At 38.1% G+C, this 16,237-nt stretch overlaps 1 protein-coding gene and 1 pseudogene across 3 annotated transcripts in view; both read right to left on the bottom strand.

Moving 5' to 3' along the window:
• Positions 1–16,237, bottom strand: part of NTN4 (netrin 4) — a 111,394-nt gene that overhangs the window by 49,582 nt on the left and 45,575 nt on the right. The window lies entirely within an intron of this gene.
• LOC148108648 (aspartate aminotransferase, mitochondrial pseudogene) lies at positions 6,186–15,487 on the bottom strand (annotated as a pseudogene).

Raw genomic sequence — 16,237 nt, 5'->3', positions numbered from 1 at the left:
GTGGGTTTTAAGAATTATTTCTGACAACTGGGCTTTTAAAAATGATGTCTAGGGGCGCCTGGGTGGCACAGCGGTTAAGCGTCTGCCTTCGGCTCAGGGCGTGATCCCGGCGTTCTGGGATCGAGCCCCACAACAGGCTCCTCCGCTATGAGCCTGCTTCTTCCTCTCCCACTCCCCCTGCTTGTGTTCCCTCTCTCGCTGGCTGTCTCTATCTCTGTCGAATAAATAAATAAAAATCTTAAAAAAATAAAAAATAAAAATGATGTCTGTCCAACAGACATATTTATTTGGATAAATGCTACAAGTGAATCGAGCTAGATTATATGCATAATTTGGTTTCAGATTTGCATGTGTACAATGACAATATAGTAAGGCACTATGATTTTAAGATGTTTATTTCAGTGTATCTAAGGCTTTCTTGCCTTATAATATCAAATTAGCTTCTCTCTCCATAATAGCCACAATTTCTTCAGCTGTAAGATACAGAACGAGAGAAGATTGGCAAATATCATTAGATTCTTGCTGTAGTTCTTGTCCTTAGGCAAAATTTGAGTTTTCTATAAAATTGTATAAGAAACTATGTTGATATATAACTAAGTAATTTGAAATTTCTGGTCACTGTGTCCAGTTACTAGGACAGTTGTTATATAGCTATTCCACCTGCTCCCATCTCTGTTCTTCATTTGATCTCAGTTAAGTCTTGTTTTCATAATTTCACTTTGTACTTGTCTTTATACACTGAAACTTTTCCAAGGTCATAAGGCAAATCAGTGACAGAACTGGGAACAGAACTCCCAAGAGAGTCCCAAAATATTAGAGGCCCCATCTTAGAACAGTGATGTAATCAGGAGGATTTTTTCCCTTCCCACCAACACCTAAAATAACTTCTCACGATAAAGTCTCTTTGAGGAGAAAAGAGATCATATCACTTTCAATTTCTTAGTACCTATTTAATTTTAATAATTTTAGGGGAAAAAAAGCAAAAGTGGAATTAACAATATATAACTGCTAATACGCTGTTAAAACTATTAACACGATAACTGTGAGACAAGAACATGGGAAATTGAGTGAAGGCAAAAACTAGAACTCACTTTGTACGCAACTTATCTGTCAAGCAGCATTTGACACGAGAATGGAGGAAGGATTTGTGGGGTTTTATTCAATGTCTTTTGGATTTAGATGGTTTTTATAATGAGTTGGGGGCCAGGTAAATTCTATTAGAAGTGCTGTGGGGGATGAATAAGTACTTTTCATCCTACTGACATTCACTTGCTCAATGTGTTCACATAGCTTCTGGTTATTTTAAAGGAAAATTCAGAGACTATTTTGCATTCTCTTACAAAGTTTTTTTTTTAATTTAATTCATTCCAGTTCACATTTCCCACTGTTTTCCTTTTTTCTTGACAGCTCTGTTTGATTGTCACTCAGTATTCTATACAGTACAGAGGGTATTACAAAAGTTGACTTGTTTAAGATAAATGAGCCCCTGATTGTGGTACAAGAAGCCAGTTGCTAGAGCATGTTTTCTTCCATAGTCTTTTGTTGTTGAATTAATTAATTCATTCAGATGCTTCTTTTCATATCGGAAAATTGCTTGTTTTAGGTGAATCTTATAAAACGTAGTCTTCATGATTGAGTATGCTCATATTTAAAAAAAAACATATGCTTGTTTGGCAACTCTATCAGAATGCAGAGTCATAAAGAAATCTGTGATCATCTGTATATGGCGAGAAACAACAGCCACAGCTTTTAGAAGAATTAGTTTTCTTCAATACCCATCCATTCAAAGCTATTGCTTTTAAAAACAGCTTAATGACCAGGACTTAAAAAGAAATATATTCATTCTACAAAATTCCTCTATAACCAGCTATGGGTTTTTTGTTCATTTATTTATTGATTTTTCTTATTGCAATTATATTAATGTAACATAAAATTTATCATTTTAACCATGTTTAAAGTGTACAATTCAGCAGTCTTTAGTCTACCAAAATGTTGTGCAATAATTACCGCCATCTAATTCCAGAGCATTTTCATCACCCCCAAAAGAAACTTCATGCTCATTAAGCAGTCATTCTCCATTTCTCCGCAACTCCTGGCAACCACTACTGTCTTTATGGATTTGCCTATTCTGGACATTTGATGTAAAAGGCATAATACAATATGTGGTCTTTTGTGTCTGGCTTCTTTCACTTAGCATAATGTTTTCAAGGTTCATTCATGTTGTGGCCTGCATCAGTACTTTATTCTTCTTTATGGCTGGATAATATTCCTCCTTAAAAAAAATACATAGCTTTCTTTTGTGTCCTTTATTTTTCCTTTTTTTTAATGTTTCAAGTTTTTATTTAAATTCTAGTTAGTTAACGTATAGTTGCAATATTAGTTTCAGGAGTAGAATTTAGTGATTCATCACTTACATATAACACCCAGTGCTCATCACATCAAGAGTCCTCCGTAATGCCCATCACCCATTTAGCCCAATCCCCATTCCCACCAGCAACCCTCAGTTTGTTCTCTATAGTTAAAGAGTCTCTTTTATGGTTTGTCTCTCTCCCCCCTCCTCATGTTCATCAGTTTTGTTTCTTAAATTCCACCTATGTAGACATTGCTGCTATAAACATTGGGGTGCAGGTTCCCCTGCAGATCGCTACATTTGTATCTTTGGGGTAAATATCTATTAGTGCAATGCTGGGTTATTAGGTAGCTCTATTTTTAACTTCTTGAGGAACCTCCATACTGCACCAGCTTGCATTCCCACCAAGTGTAAGAGGGTTCTCCTTTCTCTGCATCCTTGCCAACATTTGTTGTTTCCTGACTTGTTAATTTTAACCATTCTGACTGGTGTGAAGTGGTATCTCATTGTGCTTTTGATTTATATTTCCCTGATGCTGAGTGATGTTGAGCATTTTTTCATATGTCTGTTGGCCATTTGTATGTCTTCTTGGGGGAAATGTCTGTTCATGTCTTCTGCCCATTTCTTGACTGTGTTATTTGTTTTTTGGGTGTTGAGTTGGATAAGTTCTTTATAGATCTTGGATACTAGCTTTTTATCTGCTTTGTCATTTGCGAACATCTTCTCCCATTCTGTAGGTTGTCTTTTAGTTTTGTTGACTGTTATCTTTGCTGTGCGGAAGCTTTTTATCTTGATGAATGCCAATAGTTCATTTTTGCCTTTGTTTCCCTTGCCTTTGAAGACATGCCTAGCAAGAAATTGCTTAGGCTGAGGTTGAAGAGCTTGCTGCCTCTGTTCTCCTCTAGGATTTTGATGGATTCCCACCTCACATATTGATCTTTCATCCATTTTGAGTTTGTTCTTGTGTATGGTGTAAGAAAATGGTCCAGTTTCATTCTTCTACATGTGACTGTCCAATTTTCCCAACACCATTTGTTGAAGGGACTGTCTTTTTCCCATTAGATATTCTTTCCTGCTTTGTCAAAGATTAGTTGACCATAGAGTTGAGGGTCCATTTCTGGGTTCTCTATTCAGTTCCTTTTGTGCCAGTGCCACAGTGTCTTGATGACCACAGCTTTGTAATATAGCTTGAAGTCCAGCATTGTGATGCCTTCAGCTTTGGTTTTCTTTTTCAACATTCCTGAGGCTATTCAGGCTCTTTTCTGGTACCATACAAATTTTAGGATTATTTGTTCCAGCTCTGTGAAAAATGTCGATGGTTTTTTGATAGGGATTGCATTGAATGTGTAGAATGCTGTGGGTAGCATAGACATTTTAACATTATTTGTTCTTCTAATCCATGAGCATGAAATGTTTTTCCATTACTTTGTGTCTTCTTCAATTTCCCTCATAAGTGTTCTATAGTTTCTAGAGTACAGATCCTTTACCTTCAGTTAGGTTTATTCCTAAGTATCTTATGGTTTTTGGTGCAGTTGTAAATGGGCTTGTTTTCTTAATTTCTCTTTCTGCAGCTTCATTATTGGTTATAGAAATGCAACAGATTTCTGTACATTGATTTTGTATCCTGCAACTTTACTGAATTCGTTTATTAGTTCTAGCAGTTTTTTGGTGGAATCCTTTGGATTTTCTATATAGAGTATCATGTCATCTGAAAATATGAAAGTTTTACTTTTTATTTGCTGATTTGGATGCCTTTTATTTCTTTTTGTTGTCTGATTGCTATGGCTAGGACTTCCAGTACTTTGTTGAATAAAAGTGGTAAGAGTGGACATCCTTGTCTTATTCTTGACCTTAGGGGAAAAGCTCACAGTTTTTCCCCATTAAGGATGATGTTAGCTATTGGTTTTTCATATATGGCCTAAATTATGTTGAGGTGTGTCTCTCTAAACCTACTTTGTTGATGGTTTTTTATTATGAATGGATGCTGTACTTTGTCAAATGCTTTTTCTGCATCTATTGAAATGATCTTATGGTTCTTTTTTTTATAATAATTTTTTATTATGTTATGTTAGTCACCCTACAGTATATCCTTAGTTTTTGATGTAATGTTCCATGAGATCTTATGGTTCTTATCCTTTCTTTTATTGATGTGATGTATCTCATTGATTGATTTGTGGATATTGAACACTTGCTACCCAGGAAAAAATCCCATTTGATTGTGGTAAATTATTTTTTTAATGTATTGTTGGATTCAGTTTGCTAGTATTTTGTTGAAGATTTTTGCATCTATGTTTATCAGGGATATTGGCCTGTGGTTCTCTTTTTTGTGGTATCTTTATCTGGTTTTGGTATCAGGATAATGCTGGCTTCATAGAATGAATTTGAAAGTTTTCCTTCTTTTTCTATTTTTTGGAATAGTTTGAAAAGAATAGGTATTAACTCTTCTTTAAATGTTTGGTAGAATTTGCCCATGAAGCCATCTGGTCCTGGATTTTTGTTTGTTGAGAGCTTTTCAATTACTGATTCAATTTCTTTGCTGGTAATTAGTCTGTTCAAATTTTCTATTTCTTCCTGTTTCAGCTTTGGTAGGTTATATGTTTCTAGGAATTTATCCATTTCTTCTAGATTGTCTAATTTTTTGGCATATAGTTTTTCATAATATTCTCTTATAATTATTAGTATTTCTGTGGTTTTGGTTGTTATCCCTCCTCTCTCATTTGTAATTTTATTTATTCAAGTCTTTTCTCTTTTCTCGATATATCTGGCTATAGGTTTATCAATTTTCTTGATTTTTTTCAAAGAACCATCTCCTGATCTGTTCTATTGTTTTTCTAGTTTCTATATCATTTATTTCTGCTCTAACGGGAATTTTTTCCTTCCGTATGCTAGTTTTAGGTTTTGTTTGTTGTTCTTTTTCTAGCTCCTTTGGGTTTAAAAGTTAGGTTGCTTATTTGAAATTTTTCTTATTTCTTGAGGTAGGCCTGTATTGCTATAAACTTCCCTATTAGAACCACTTTTAATGCAACCTAAAAGTTTTAAACCATTGTGTCTTCATTTTCATTTGGTTCCATGTACTTTTTTATTTCTTCTTTTGTTTCCTGATTGACCCTTTCATTATTTAGTAGCATGTTATTTAACCCCCATTTATTTGTGGGCTTTCCAGCTTTTTTCTTGTGGTTGACTTCTAATTTTATAACATTGTGGTCAGAAAAGTTGCATTTTATGACTTTGATTTTCTTGAATTTGTTGATTTTTTTTTGTGACCTAATATGCTATTTATTCTGGAGGATTTTCCATGTGCACTTGAAAATAATGTGTATTCTGCTGTTTTAGAATGGAATGTTCTGAATATATCTGTTAAATCCATCTGGTCCCATGTGTCATTCAAAGCCATTGTTTCCTTGTTGATTTTCTGTTTAGATGGTTTGTCCATTGACTAAGTGGGGTGTTAAAGTTCCCTACTACTATTGTATTATTATCTGTTAGTTCTTTTATATTTGTTATTGTCTGTTTTGTGTATTTGGGTGCTCTCATGTTGCGTGCATAAATACTTACAAGTGTTATATCTTCTTGTTGTATTGTCCCTTTATGATTATATAATGTTCTTCTCTATTACAGTCTTTGTTTTAAAGTCTATTTTGTCTGGGGCGCCTGGGTGGCACAGTCGTTAAGCGTCTGCCTTTGGCTCAGGGCACGATCCCAGTGTTCTGGGATCTAGCCCCACATCAGGCTCCTCTGCTAGGAGCCTGCTTCTTCCTCTCCCACTCCCCTTGCTTGTGTTCCCTCTCTCGTTGGCTGTCTATCAAATAAATAAATAAAATCTTTAAAAAAATAATAAAGTCTATTTTGTCTGATATAAGTACTGCTACTCCTACTTTCTTTTGACATTCATTTGCATGATAAATGTTTTTCCATCCCCTCGCTTTCAATCTGCAGCTGTCTTTTGGTCTAAAATGAGTCTCTGGTAGGCAGTGTATAGATAGGCCTTGTTTTTTTAATCCATTCTGTCACCCTGTCTTTTGATTGGAGTATTTAGTCATTTATATTCAAAGTAATTATTGATAGATATGTATTTATTTATATATTTATTGCTATTTTATTACTTGTTTTGTGGTCATTTCTGAAGATTTTTTCTGATCCTTTCTTGTCTTTCTTTCATAGTTTGTTGGTTTTCTTTACTGACATATTTGGATTTCTTTCTTTTTATTCTTCACATATTTATTAGTGTTTTTTGATTTGTGGTTATCAATAGGTTTGTATATAACATTTTCTGCATACAGCAGTCTATATTAAGTTGATGGTCATTTAATTTTGAACCCATTTTTTACTCCTCTACTCCCCATTTTTAAGGTATATGTTGTTATATTTTACATCCTTTTATTCTGTGAGTTCTTTGACTGACTTTTTATAGAAATATTCATATTTACTTCTTTTGTGTTTCCTAGCTTCATACTGTCACTTTTGGTCTTTCCTTTCCACTCAGAGTCCCTTTTAATATTTCTTGCAGGGTTGGCTTAGTGGTCATGCACTCCTTCAGTTTTTGTTTATTTGAGAAACTTGTTATCTCTCCTTCTATTCTGAATGATAGCCTTGCTGGATAGAGTATTCTTGGCTGCAGATTTTTCCCATTCAGCACTTTGAATATATCATGCCAGTCCCTTCTGGCTTGGAAAGTTTCTGCCAGAAAATCCACTGATAGCCTTATAAGGTTTCCCTTGTATGTAACTGTCTTTTGTCTTGCTGTTTTAGGATTTTTTTCTTTATCACTATACTTTGCCATTTTAATTACAGTATGTCTTGGTGTGGAACTGCTTTTGTTGATTTTGCTGGGGGTTCTCTGTGCCTCCTGGATCTGGATATCTGTGTCCTTCCCCAGATTAGGGAAGTTTTCAGCTATTATTTCTTCAAAAAATTTTTCTCCCACCCTTTCACTCTCTTCTTTTTCTGGGACTCCTATAATATGAATGTTACTACATTTGATAGAGTCACTGAGTTCTCTAAGTCTATTCTCATTTTGCATAATTCTTTTTGCTCTCTTTTGTTCAGCCTGATTACTTTCCATTACTCTGTCTTCTCACTCATTAATTCATTCCTCTGCTTCTTCCAGCCTGCTGGTCATTCCATCAAGTGTGTTTCTGATGTTGTTTATTGAGCCCTTTATCTCTGCTATGTTATTCCTTATCTCTGTGCTAAGGGTCTCACTGATGCCTTCCACTCTTTTCTCAAGTCCAGCAAGTATCTTTATGATCATTACTGTAAATTCTGGGGGTGTCTGGGTGGCTCAGTCAGTTAAGCATCTGCCTTCAGCTCAAGTCATAATCCTACGGTCCTGGGATCGAGCCCCATGTAGGGCTCCTTGCTCAGTCTGCTTCTCCCTCTCCCTCTGTGGAAACTGAGGCACTGCAAAATTCCCACATCTTGAGACACAGTGTGAGCAGGAGTTTGGAGTGGTCTTCTCAGGGAGAGGATCTGCCATGCTGGTCCTGAGGCAAGTATGACTGGGAAGAGTAGTTCCACCAGAGAATGGGGGGGGGGGGCAGGGCTGGGTGTAAGCAAGTTAGGTAGTGAGTGTTGGTACTGCACTGATTCCCAAAGATGGCCCTGTGCTTATGCTGAGGGGTTGGGGGGTGGGGGTGGGAAATGGCACCTGCTAGTTCCTTTGTTCCCAGAGTCTCTTTGTCAACACTACCTCTCTGGGACATGCTCAGAGATGAGTAAATAATCTCCCCACTGTGTGCCCAGGAGCTCTTTAGATCACTGCTTCCACACTGTTTGCCCTGCCTTCTCTCTGAGAGCAGCCTCAGTGCCCTAGGGCTCTCCCTGAGACAAGCCAGCTGATTTTTAAAACTCCAGACTTTAAAACTCTGGGCTTTGAGCCCCACCGGTTGCAAGAACTCATGAAATTCATCCCCTCTCCTTTCCAAGCCAATTGCTATGGGGCTTCCTCTTCCCTGTGCACTCCCTTGTGTGCTAGTCTCTTGTCCTTCTTAACCAAGGCTCCCTCCCCACCGCAGTGGCTATCATCTGTTTCTCGCTCAAACCGAGTATCCACACTTCCTACCTTCTTCTGTGTGGCTTCTTCTCTACTTTTAGTTGTGGAGTTTGTTCTGCCAGTCTTCAGGTTGATTTCTGGAGTACTTAGGATGATTTGAAAGTTATCTAGTTAAGTTCCTTTTTCTTTACACATGAGAATTGGATTAAATTGCAAATAAGAATTACAAGATAAATGTGTTACAACTACAATTTTTTGGCCTCTTTTCAGCATACTATGCCATGGAAATACCATGATTCCACCTTCTCTTTAATTTTAATGCCTACCAGGGCCTTATCTGGGAAACAAAGAAACCTCTACCCTTCAGGAATTCTGAGAGCTGACTGAGCCAGCTAAATTGCATGCCTGGTAGGGGTGCCCTTAGAGATGCAAAACTAAAAGGCAAAGGACTCCTGATCAGTGTTTACTCTTATAAACTTTGTAATTGTTCATATTATATATAAAACATTTAATAGTGGAACAAATGTAATCATTTTTCCATTTCTAATACGTGAGCCCTTTTAAAGCTAAAACTGTATTTTCATATTTTTGAAATGATAATTTTCTCTTCTTTATATCTATCTAAAGAGCTAAAAAGATATCAGAATTCCATATGTCTAAAAAAATCTTATTATGAATTAATAAATACTATAGTCCTTCCATCTCCCCACACATGTATTATTTTATTCCACTAAGATATTTATATTGCTAAGATATAACAGTAGTTTCAATTATAGTTTCAAGGTTTTGAATGCCAAAATTAACAGAACTTGTTTTCCTCACTATTTGAAATACATGTGAATTTTCTCTCTCTTGTGGAATGATTATGACATTGTGTGTGTGTGTGTGTGTGTGTGTGTGTGTTTACCCTTATGTGTCTGGTGACTAAAAATTCTTGTAAGAAGGAGTAAGGACTTAAAATTACAGTTTATCTTCTACTGAATGTAATTGTTTTAGGACAAATTGAAGTACATTTCCAGCTCTTATAAAATTGGCAAGACACAAATGAAATACCACAGAGATATGAGTCCTGGGGTTGTGACCCAGAAGTGAGATATCTATCTGTAACCTCAGCTTTTCTCTTTCCATGTAGCTCCCCCCCACCTCCCCACCATTATATTAGCCGTGAAACTGCAAGACTAGGCCTTGCAGACCCAGAGATCTCCCAGCTATCTGTGGGATGGATCCAAAAATGCTACACTGAAAAGGAAATATTCATAAGAAAAATTTTCAAAGTGGGTTATGCCTTGGATATTTGAAGAGTACTTCATAGCAAAAAAAAAAAAAAAAAAAGTCAAATTTGTTTCTTCCCAGATTTATACTAGCAGCTCAAACTTGTTAAAGAAACTCATTTTGGTATCTTTTCAATGCTCTAATTTTGACCTAAATATAGAATATATTTCACTTTCTGCAAAGCATGTTCATGAAAAGTTGAATGAACAATTATGATATTTTTGAGAACCAACTTTACTTTTCTACTGGCTTTATGTTTCACTTTCAGAAATGTCAGCTCTGACACCCAACAATTTAGCTTTCAGTTGTTTCATTTAACTTTTCTGTGAAATAGTCAAAGTCCTACAAATGATATGTAAATGTTCTGGGGGAATCTTTGAAAGGAACCCCATACATAATTCTTTTATGAGTGCAAAAATTGTTTTGTAATATCTCTTGTTCTGAAGTCTTCTGGTTTCCTGATCATCAAATAAAAAGAATAATCTCAGGCAACTTTTGCCACTAAGAGTATATCTTACTGTCTCAATAGAAAAATACGGCTAGATTCATTGGGAAGTTTTACAGTCAAAACACTGACAATTTCAGCCATGAACGTATTTTACTGGCTTGCCATTCTACTAGAAAACACAAGGTAGTAAATGAAGTATAATCAACATTCTGTACACCTTCTATGGCATCTGTAGTTACTCATTGCCAAGGGACTAATGGCAAAGCTATAGCATAGTAGGACACAGGAACATTGAAATAAGAAAGTCAAGACCTTGAAATGCATTGAGGATAATCTCGCACTAACTGTAACAAATGGACAGGCTTAATAGTTTGTTAATATTTGGAATAAAACACTGTGCACCATTTTGGTGATGGGATTACCCTTTCTTCCAGATCTTTATATGACAAATGAAATAATTGGGAGTGCTGCTGTCTTTATTGTTTTTAAGCCCTTGTTCTTTTCCTTAATACCCTGAAGAGTTAAGAGCTTTCTAATTATTACTTTTGGCTTATTTCACAGCACATTAAAATTTTTTTTTAAAGAAGATGAAAAATGTGGTGTTAAGTCTGTTCTGACTATATAAAACTTGATATATGAGATGTGCAAACATAAGTATATGATTAAATGTATTTGGATGAGAAAAACTTTTGTAATGAAACATATGAATCATTCTAAAACCTGCCGTTCTCAGCTAGGTAGCTAAGTAGGATTTTCCTTAAACCCCACTGTCTGGTTCTACATATGGTTTCAATGTTTACTCTTAGATTTAGACGATGCCAGTTAAAATACTGATACTCTTTTATAATGAGTTTCTGATTAGAAAAGAAAAATCCACCTTAACAAGTACAGCACCAGCATCTAAACAATTCTTCACGGTATTCTAAGGCTTCCATGTTATCCAATGCATGATTTGTTAGTAAAACAATGAAGCATTCCGTGTTCCTTCTTATTACCATCCATCAATCCAACAGCTGTAAAATCACCAGCTGCTAGGAAAAAGTGAACTACATCAGTCCTCTCCAGCTGCAAAGAGAAAAAGCTTAAGATCTCCTTTTCACATAATGTCTGGGATCCCAGCAGGCTGGAGCCAAAGTACTGTTTTCCTTGTCACAAAACCCTTACCTTTGTAAACATGTCAAACAGCATATAAGCTACAATTTATTTTTGTTGTTATTGGGGAAGAAGTGTATGTAGGAGAAGTTGTAGATGTGGCTGAGGTAATATAATAGAGTAACAGCAACGTCAGTAGTGGCTACTATATACCAGGCACTGGCTATCATAATTCTAATCCTCACAATAACTATAGAAGGTAGATCTTATTTTCTTGGGAAACCGAGGTTCAGTGAGACTGAGTAACTTAGCAAATGTTGTGGTGAATCAAATCCAGATCAGATTCCAAAGCTAGGCTTTTAATCACTGCACTGGTCTGCCTTCCAGTAAAATGAACAGATGAGGAAAAACTGAACTGGTAAAGAATAAATAGAATGTACTGGGAAGAAGGGGAAGCATGAAGAAGACACAGGAGGAGTGTTTCAAGATAAATGAGGATGCCAGCTTGCATCCCACTTTGTGCCTTTTTCTGCTCCCCTCTCCCACAGAAAGAAAATGATCCTAAAATCTTAAAGAGCTTGAGAACAGACTAAGCATCATTTCCATTAACTTAATTGTCTATCATCAGCCATTAAAAATTCTAGCCCATAAAGTCAGACTTTGTTAATTAATTACTCATCCTGACAACAATATTAGCTGTAGATGAATTGGCAGAGTCTATAAAGCAGCAGAGCTCAAACTTTAGCAAGCACTGAAATCATGTGGGCCCCATCTCTAGAGTTTCTGATTTAGTAAGTCTGGGGTAGGACCTGAGAATTGGTAATTCTAACAAGTTCCCAGGTAATGGTGGCCCTGCTGGTTCAAGATCACACTGAGAATGACTACTGTAAAAAAAAAGCTGTGCTGGGGCGCCTGGGTGGCACAGCGGTTAAGCGTCTGCCTTCGGCTCAGGGCGTGATCCCGGCGTTATGGGATCGAGTCCCACATCAGGCTCCTCCGCTATGAGCCTGCTTCTTCCTCTCCCACTCCCCCTGCTTGTGTTCCCTCTCTGGCTGGCTGTCTCTATCTCTGTCGAATAAATAAATAAAATTAAAAAAAAAAAAAAAAAAGCTGTGCTAAAGACAGATTTATACACACATACCTATGACAAGCTGACTAATAAAAGAATTGCATTTCTCAAGAGGCTTCCTTCCATCATGCAGGCACAATTTACGAATCTGGTTACTTATAGCATCATATGTAAAATAGTGTTTCTACAAATGTAGGAGGACAATTGACCTTTTGTTATTAATTAGGCAAAAGACTATGCTTTTGATGTGCAATTTGCTCACCTAAGCAGTTATAGGAATACGAATATCACATTTAGAAGAGACAACCATACCCGAATTTAATACCAGCCCTTTATAATCCAGAAAAAAAAATACATAAAAATAAAATGCACTTAGGGATGGAAAAGTCTGAAATCAGAACTATTCCCATTTCTGCCCATAAACTCTGCTGGTCCAATTGCTTATGGCTTAAAAAACAAACAAATAAACAAACAAACATTTTAAGAGAGTAGAGACAATAATATTCATAGAACTGGATTCCTGGAAGCCATCATACCCTTGGCCACTTAGCTTGTTTCTTATCCCTTACCCTGCCCTGGCTCTAAGTTTGACTTCGTCTTGCCTGGTTTTGGCACATGCCATAGTTATAATACTAGGGGGCTACCACCACTGCTGCTGGAATCAATATGAAAATTGGGGATCAGGATGTCACAAAACTAGTATTATTTTAAAAGGCAGTTCCTTCCAGTTTCACAGCGACCTGACATTAGTAAGGAAGTGTGGCTTCTATCCCATAGGCTCTTCTAGGATAGAGACTTCTCATTCCCACATCCTTTTAAAATAAAAAACACTAAATAATCCCCTTTACTTGGTTATCCAGATCCTTTCTATAGCCTAACAGTTTTCTTTTAGTGGGCAGGGGGTGGGGCCCTACAGTAACTTTTTTATAACAGAGAGCCCAGGCTGCAATATGTCTACATGATTAGAGCAGATGGTTGTTATCTTTCCAAAGGGTAAAGCCTGAGCCCAGCTGGCAGCACACTAAGGTTAAAGCCAAGGTCCAGAATATCCTGTTTCCTGGTATTACCCTGTATTGCCCCACTCATGATGCGAGATGAGAGACTGCACAACCACACTGAACGGAAGGATGAGGTCCCACTGGGCAGAGACAACAACCCAACAGGGGAAAATTAAACAATCACTGAAAAGGATGCTGAAATAAGGTGCAGTTGCCTACCCTCGCTATTCTTTGCTAAGAAAGATGAGGTTATGGGATGGATAGCAAATTATGTCCTTCATTCTTCAAATAAATAAGTTCCAAGAAGATGGGGTTGATGGTCAATCAACCAGTAGAACAGGATGAAAATCTAGGCTAGTTATAGATCTTTGTGTCTCAGGAAAAGGACAGCAGGGATAAGGGATAAGCATTAAAATGCCCGGAAGCATTAAAAAGGAGAAACTTCTTTCTTTTTTTCTTAAACAAGACAGGAACAGTATCTTTTATTTTCCTTGCTTCAGTGGCAACAGACCCTGGTTTTCATAAAACATGATTTCAGTTAATATGGTCTGTTGATAAGATTGTTCAATCACGGGAAGACAAGCAGGCTGACCACTAATGTTTGGACTGGGTCTTCTCACAAAGCCTCTAAGAAGGGCTATGTCTCATGCTGGGTCCACTGAGGACCTCTCAACACCATAAGGTGCTTTAGTTAAAGCTTCTGCAATATTGCAATGGCATGATTATGGGTTTTTTAAGGATAGGACTTTCTTGTACATGTTAACTATTTCAGAAAAGTTGTGGATAAAAAGATGGGGGAGAGTTTGGTTTCAAGCCCCACAGTTCCAGACACCAGCTATGGATGCCTCTGTCCCGTTTAACTACATGTATTTTTCTGAGAAACACATTCAATCACTGTGGTTGAAAGAAACGATCCACTCATCACCTCCACCCTTCCTTAATCCTGTGAATCTCACATGTGCAGAGGCTGAAGGTAGTTGTCTCTGTTCCCTCTCATCAGGGAAATCACTTGGTGACCTGGTAAATGTCATGAGCAAGGTAGCCCAGTTGTCCAGTGACCCTTGCCACAGAGATGTGGCTGACCTCTCTCATGTACATGGAGAACTCCTCGATCAGCTGCTCCATCTGTTCAGGCTTTAGCCCTGTGAAACAGAACATGCCAGCCTGGTCGGGGATATGCTGCCCATTGTTGGGAGAAGCCCTCCTTCTTGAGGTTGGAGACCAGCTGAATCCGGATACTAATGATGCAGTTGGCCATGACTTGCTCTTCCTGCAGCTATTGTTTTTGAAAATCAGGGCTGGTCAGAATGGTCAAGGCAACCTGAGCTCCATTGAGAGGAGGGCTGGAATACATGAGATGGATCAAGGCCTTCAATTGTGACTCTACCCCTCTGACTTCATCAGCATCTTTGCAGAGCACAGTGAAGTCTCCCACACGCTTACCATAGAAGCCCGTGTTCTTGGTATAGGATTGGCAGAGACAAATGTTAATGCCTTCTTTGATGAAGTGGTGCACAGCCCAGGCATCCTTGTTACCATCACTATTGGCAAAGCCTTGGTAGGCCATGTCAAAGAACGTAGAGAGATTCTCTTTTTCACTGCTATTGATGTTGCCTTCTATTGCTCAGGATGAGGGTCCACTCCCATGGGATTGTGGGCAGGAGTGTGCAGTTTGCTCTGACATTTTTGAAATGTCCTCCCTAGTGCCTGTGAAGTCAAAGCCACAAGTCTTGGGGTCATAGTATTGATAACTTTGTAGGTGCATGCCCGTATGTCTGATGGTTTGGGCAGAAAGACATCTTGGCTGAACTTAAAAATATCTTTGCAGAAAATTAATCCCTAAGGCCTGATCCCTAAGGCCTCAGTTCCAGAAATGGTTTGCACAGTGACACACTGGCCAGTTTTCAACATTTTGCTGTTCTCACCCAAGGTTAGTTCTATAGATGCCTTGCAAAATTCAGCCAGTCTTGCAATGGCAGATTTTCTTTATTCAAATTTTTTGCAGCAATCTGGGCCTCTGTCTTCCAGACACTAGGAGGACATAAGGCTTTCCATGATACTGGTAGGCACCACCTACCAGATTCTTCTTTTTACTGTCAGTGTCTCTCTTATAGGCTTTTGTGACTCCCAGGATTGGATCTGGGGGCCCCATCTCCACATGGGCTCACCAGGAGCTGACTCTTGCAGAGGCCAGCTGGTGAGGTTGGGGCGGAAAGTGGCAGTGATTTGGTTTGGATAGGACACTGCTGGAATGCAGCAATGCCATGGTGGAAGCAAGAGGTTCGGTGGGTAGTGGCCGAATGCAGTGTAGGGCCAGCAGTGCACACATGGAGGCTCAGGCTCATAGGCCGACAGCTTTCTTGCTGGCAGAAGACTGTATAGAATAGTTATGTTTTAAGACTTTTGCAAAAGTTTCCATAACTCTGTGTATTTATCTCTTTTTGAATTTAGCAGAATTAATAGAATTCTTTTTTTAAAAAAAGTCAGAAAACCATTTTTAAAAAAATTTCTAAAACTCTGGCTTATATTTCTAGGAGGTATTGATGGTCACCTGTCATACCTGTAACGAGGTTGTCTGTGTAGCCAGCAGAGTCTGGCCATCAGCAGACCAGGCCAGGAAGGTACAATGGGACGGCTCTGACTTGCTGCTGGTACTGATAACTTCTTATTTCCATTCATCTGCAATGATCTTGCCCTTCAAGTCCCAGATCTTGATGCTGTGGCCTGTGGCAGCCCAGAGCCAGTAGTGGTAGGGGCTGGATCACAGGGCATTGACGATGTGTCTGCCATCTAGTGTATGAAAGTACTTGCCTTTGTGGAAGTCCCACAGCATGGCCTGGCCACCCTTGACTCTGGAAGCACAGAGAAATCCATCCGGAGAGACAGTTACAGTGTTCAGGTAGCCCATGTGGCCAGTGTGGTTGGTCTTCAGCTTGCAGTTTTCCAGGCTTTATACCTTGACTGGCTTGTGGCTTATGAACAAAAGAAATTTATTTCTCACAGTTCTAGAGACTGG

The sequence above is a fragment of the Ursus americanus genome, chromosome 17 (assembly GCF_024610735.1).
Source record: "Ursus americanus isolate L20-20 chromosome 17, mUrsAme1.1.p, whole genome shotgun sequence".
NCBI lineage: Eukaryota > Metazoa > Chordata > Mammalia > Carnivora > Ursidae > Ursus > Ursus americanus.
This window is presented reverse-complemented; position numbering and strand designations above follow the sequence as displayed.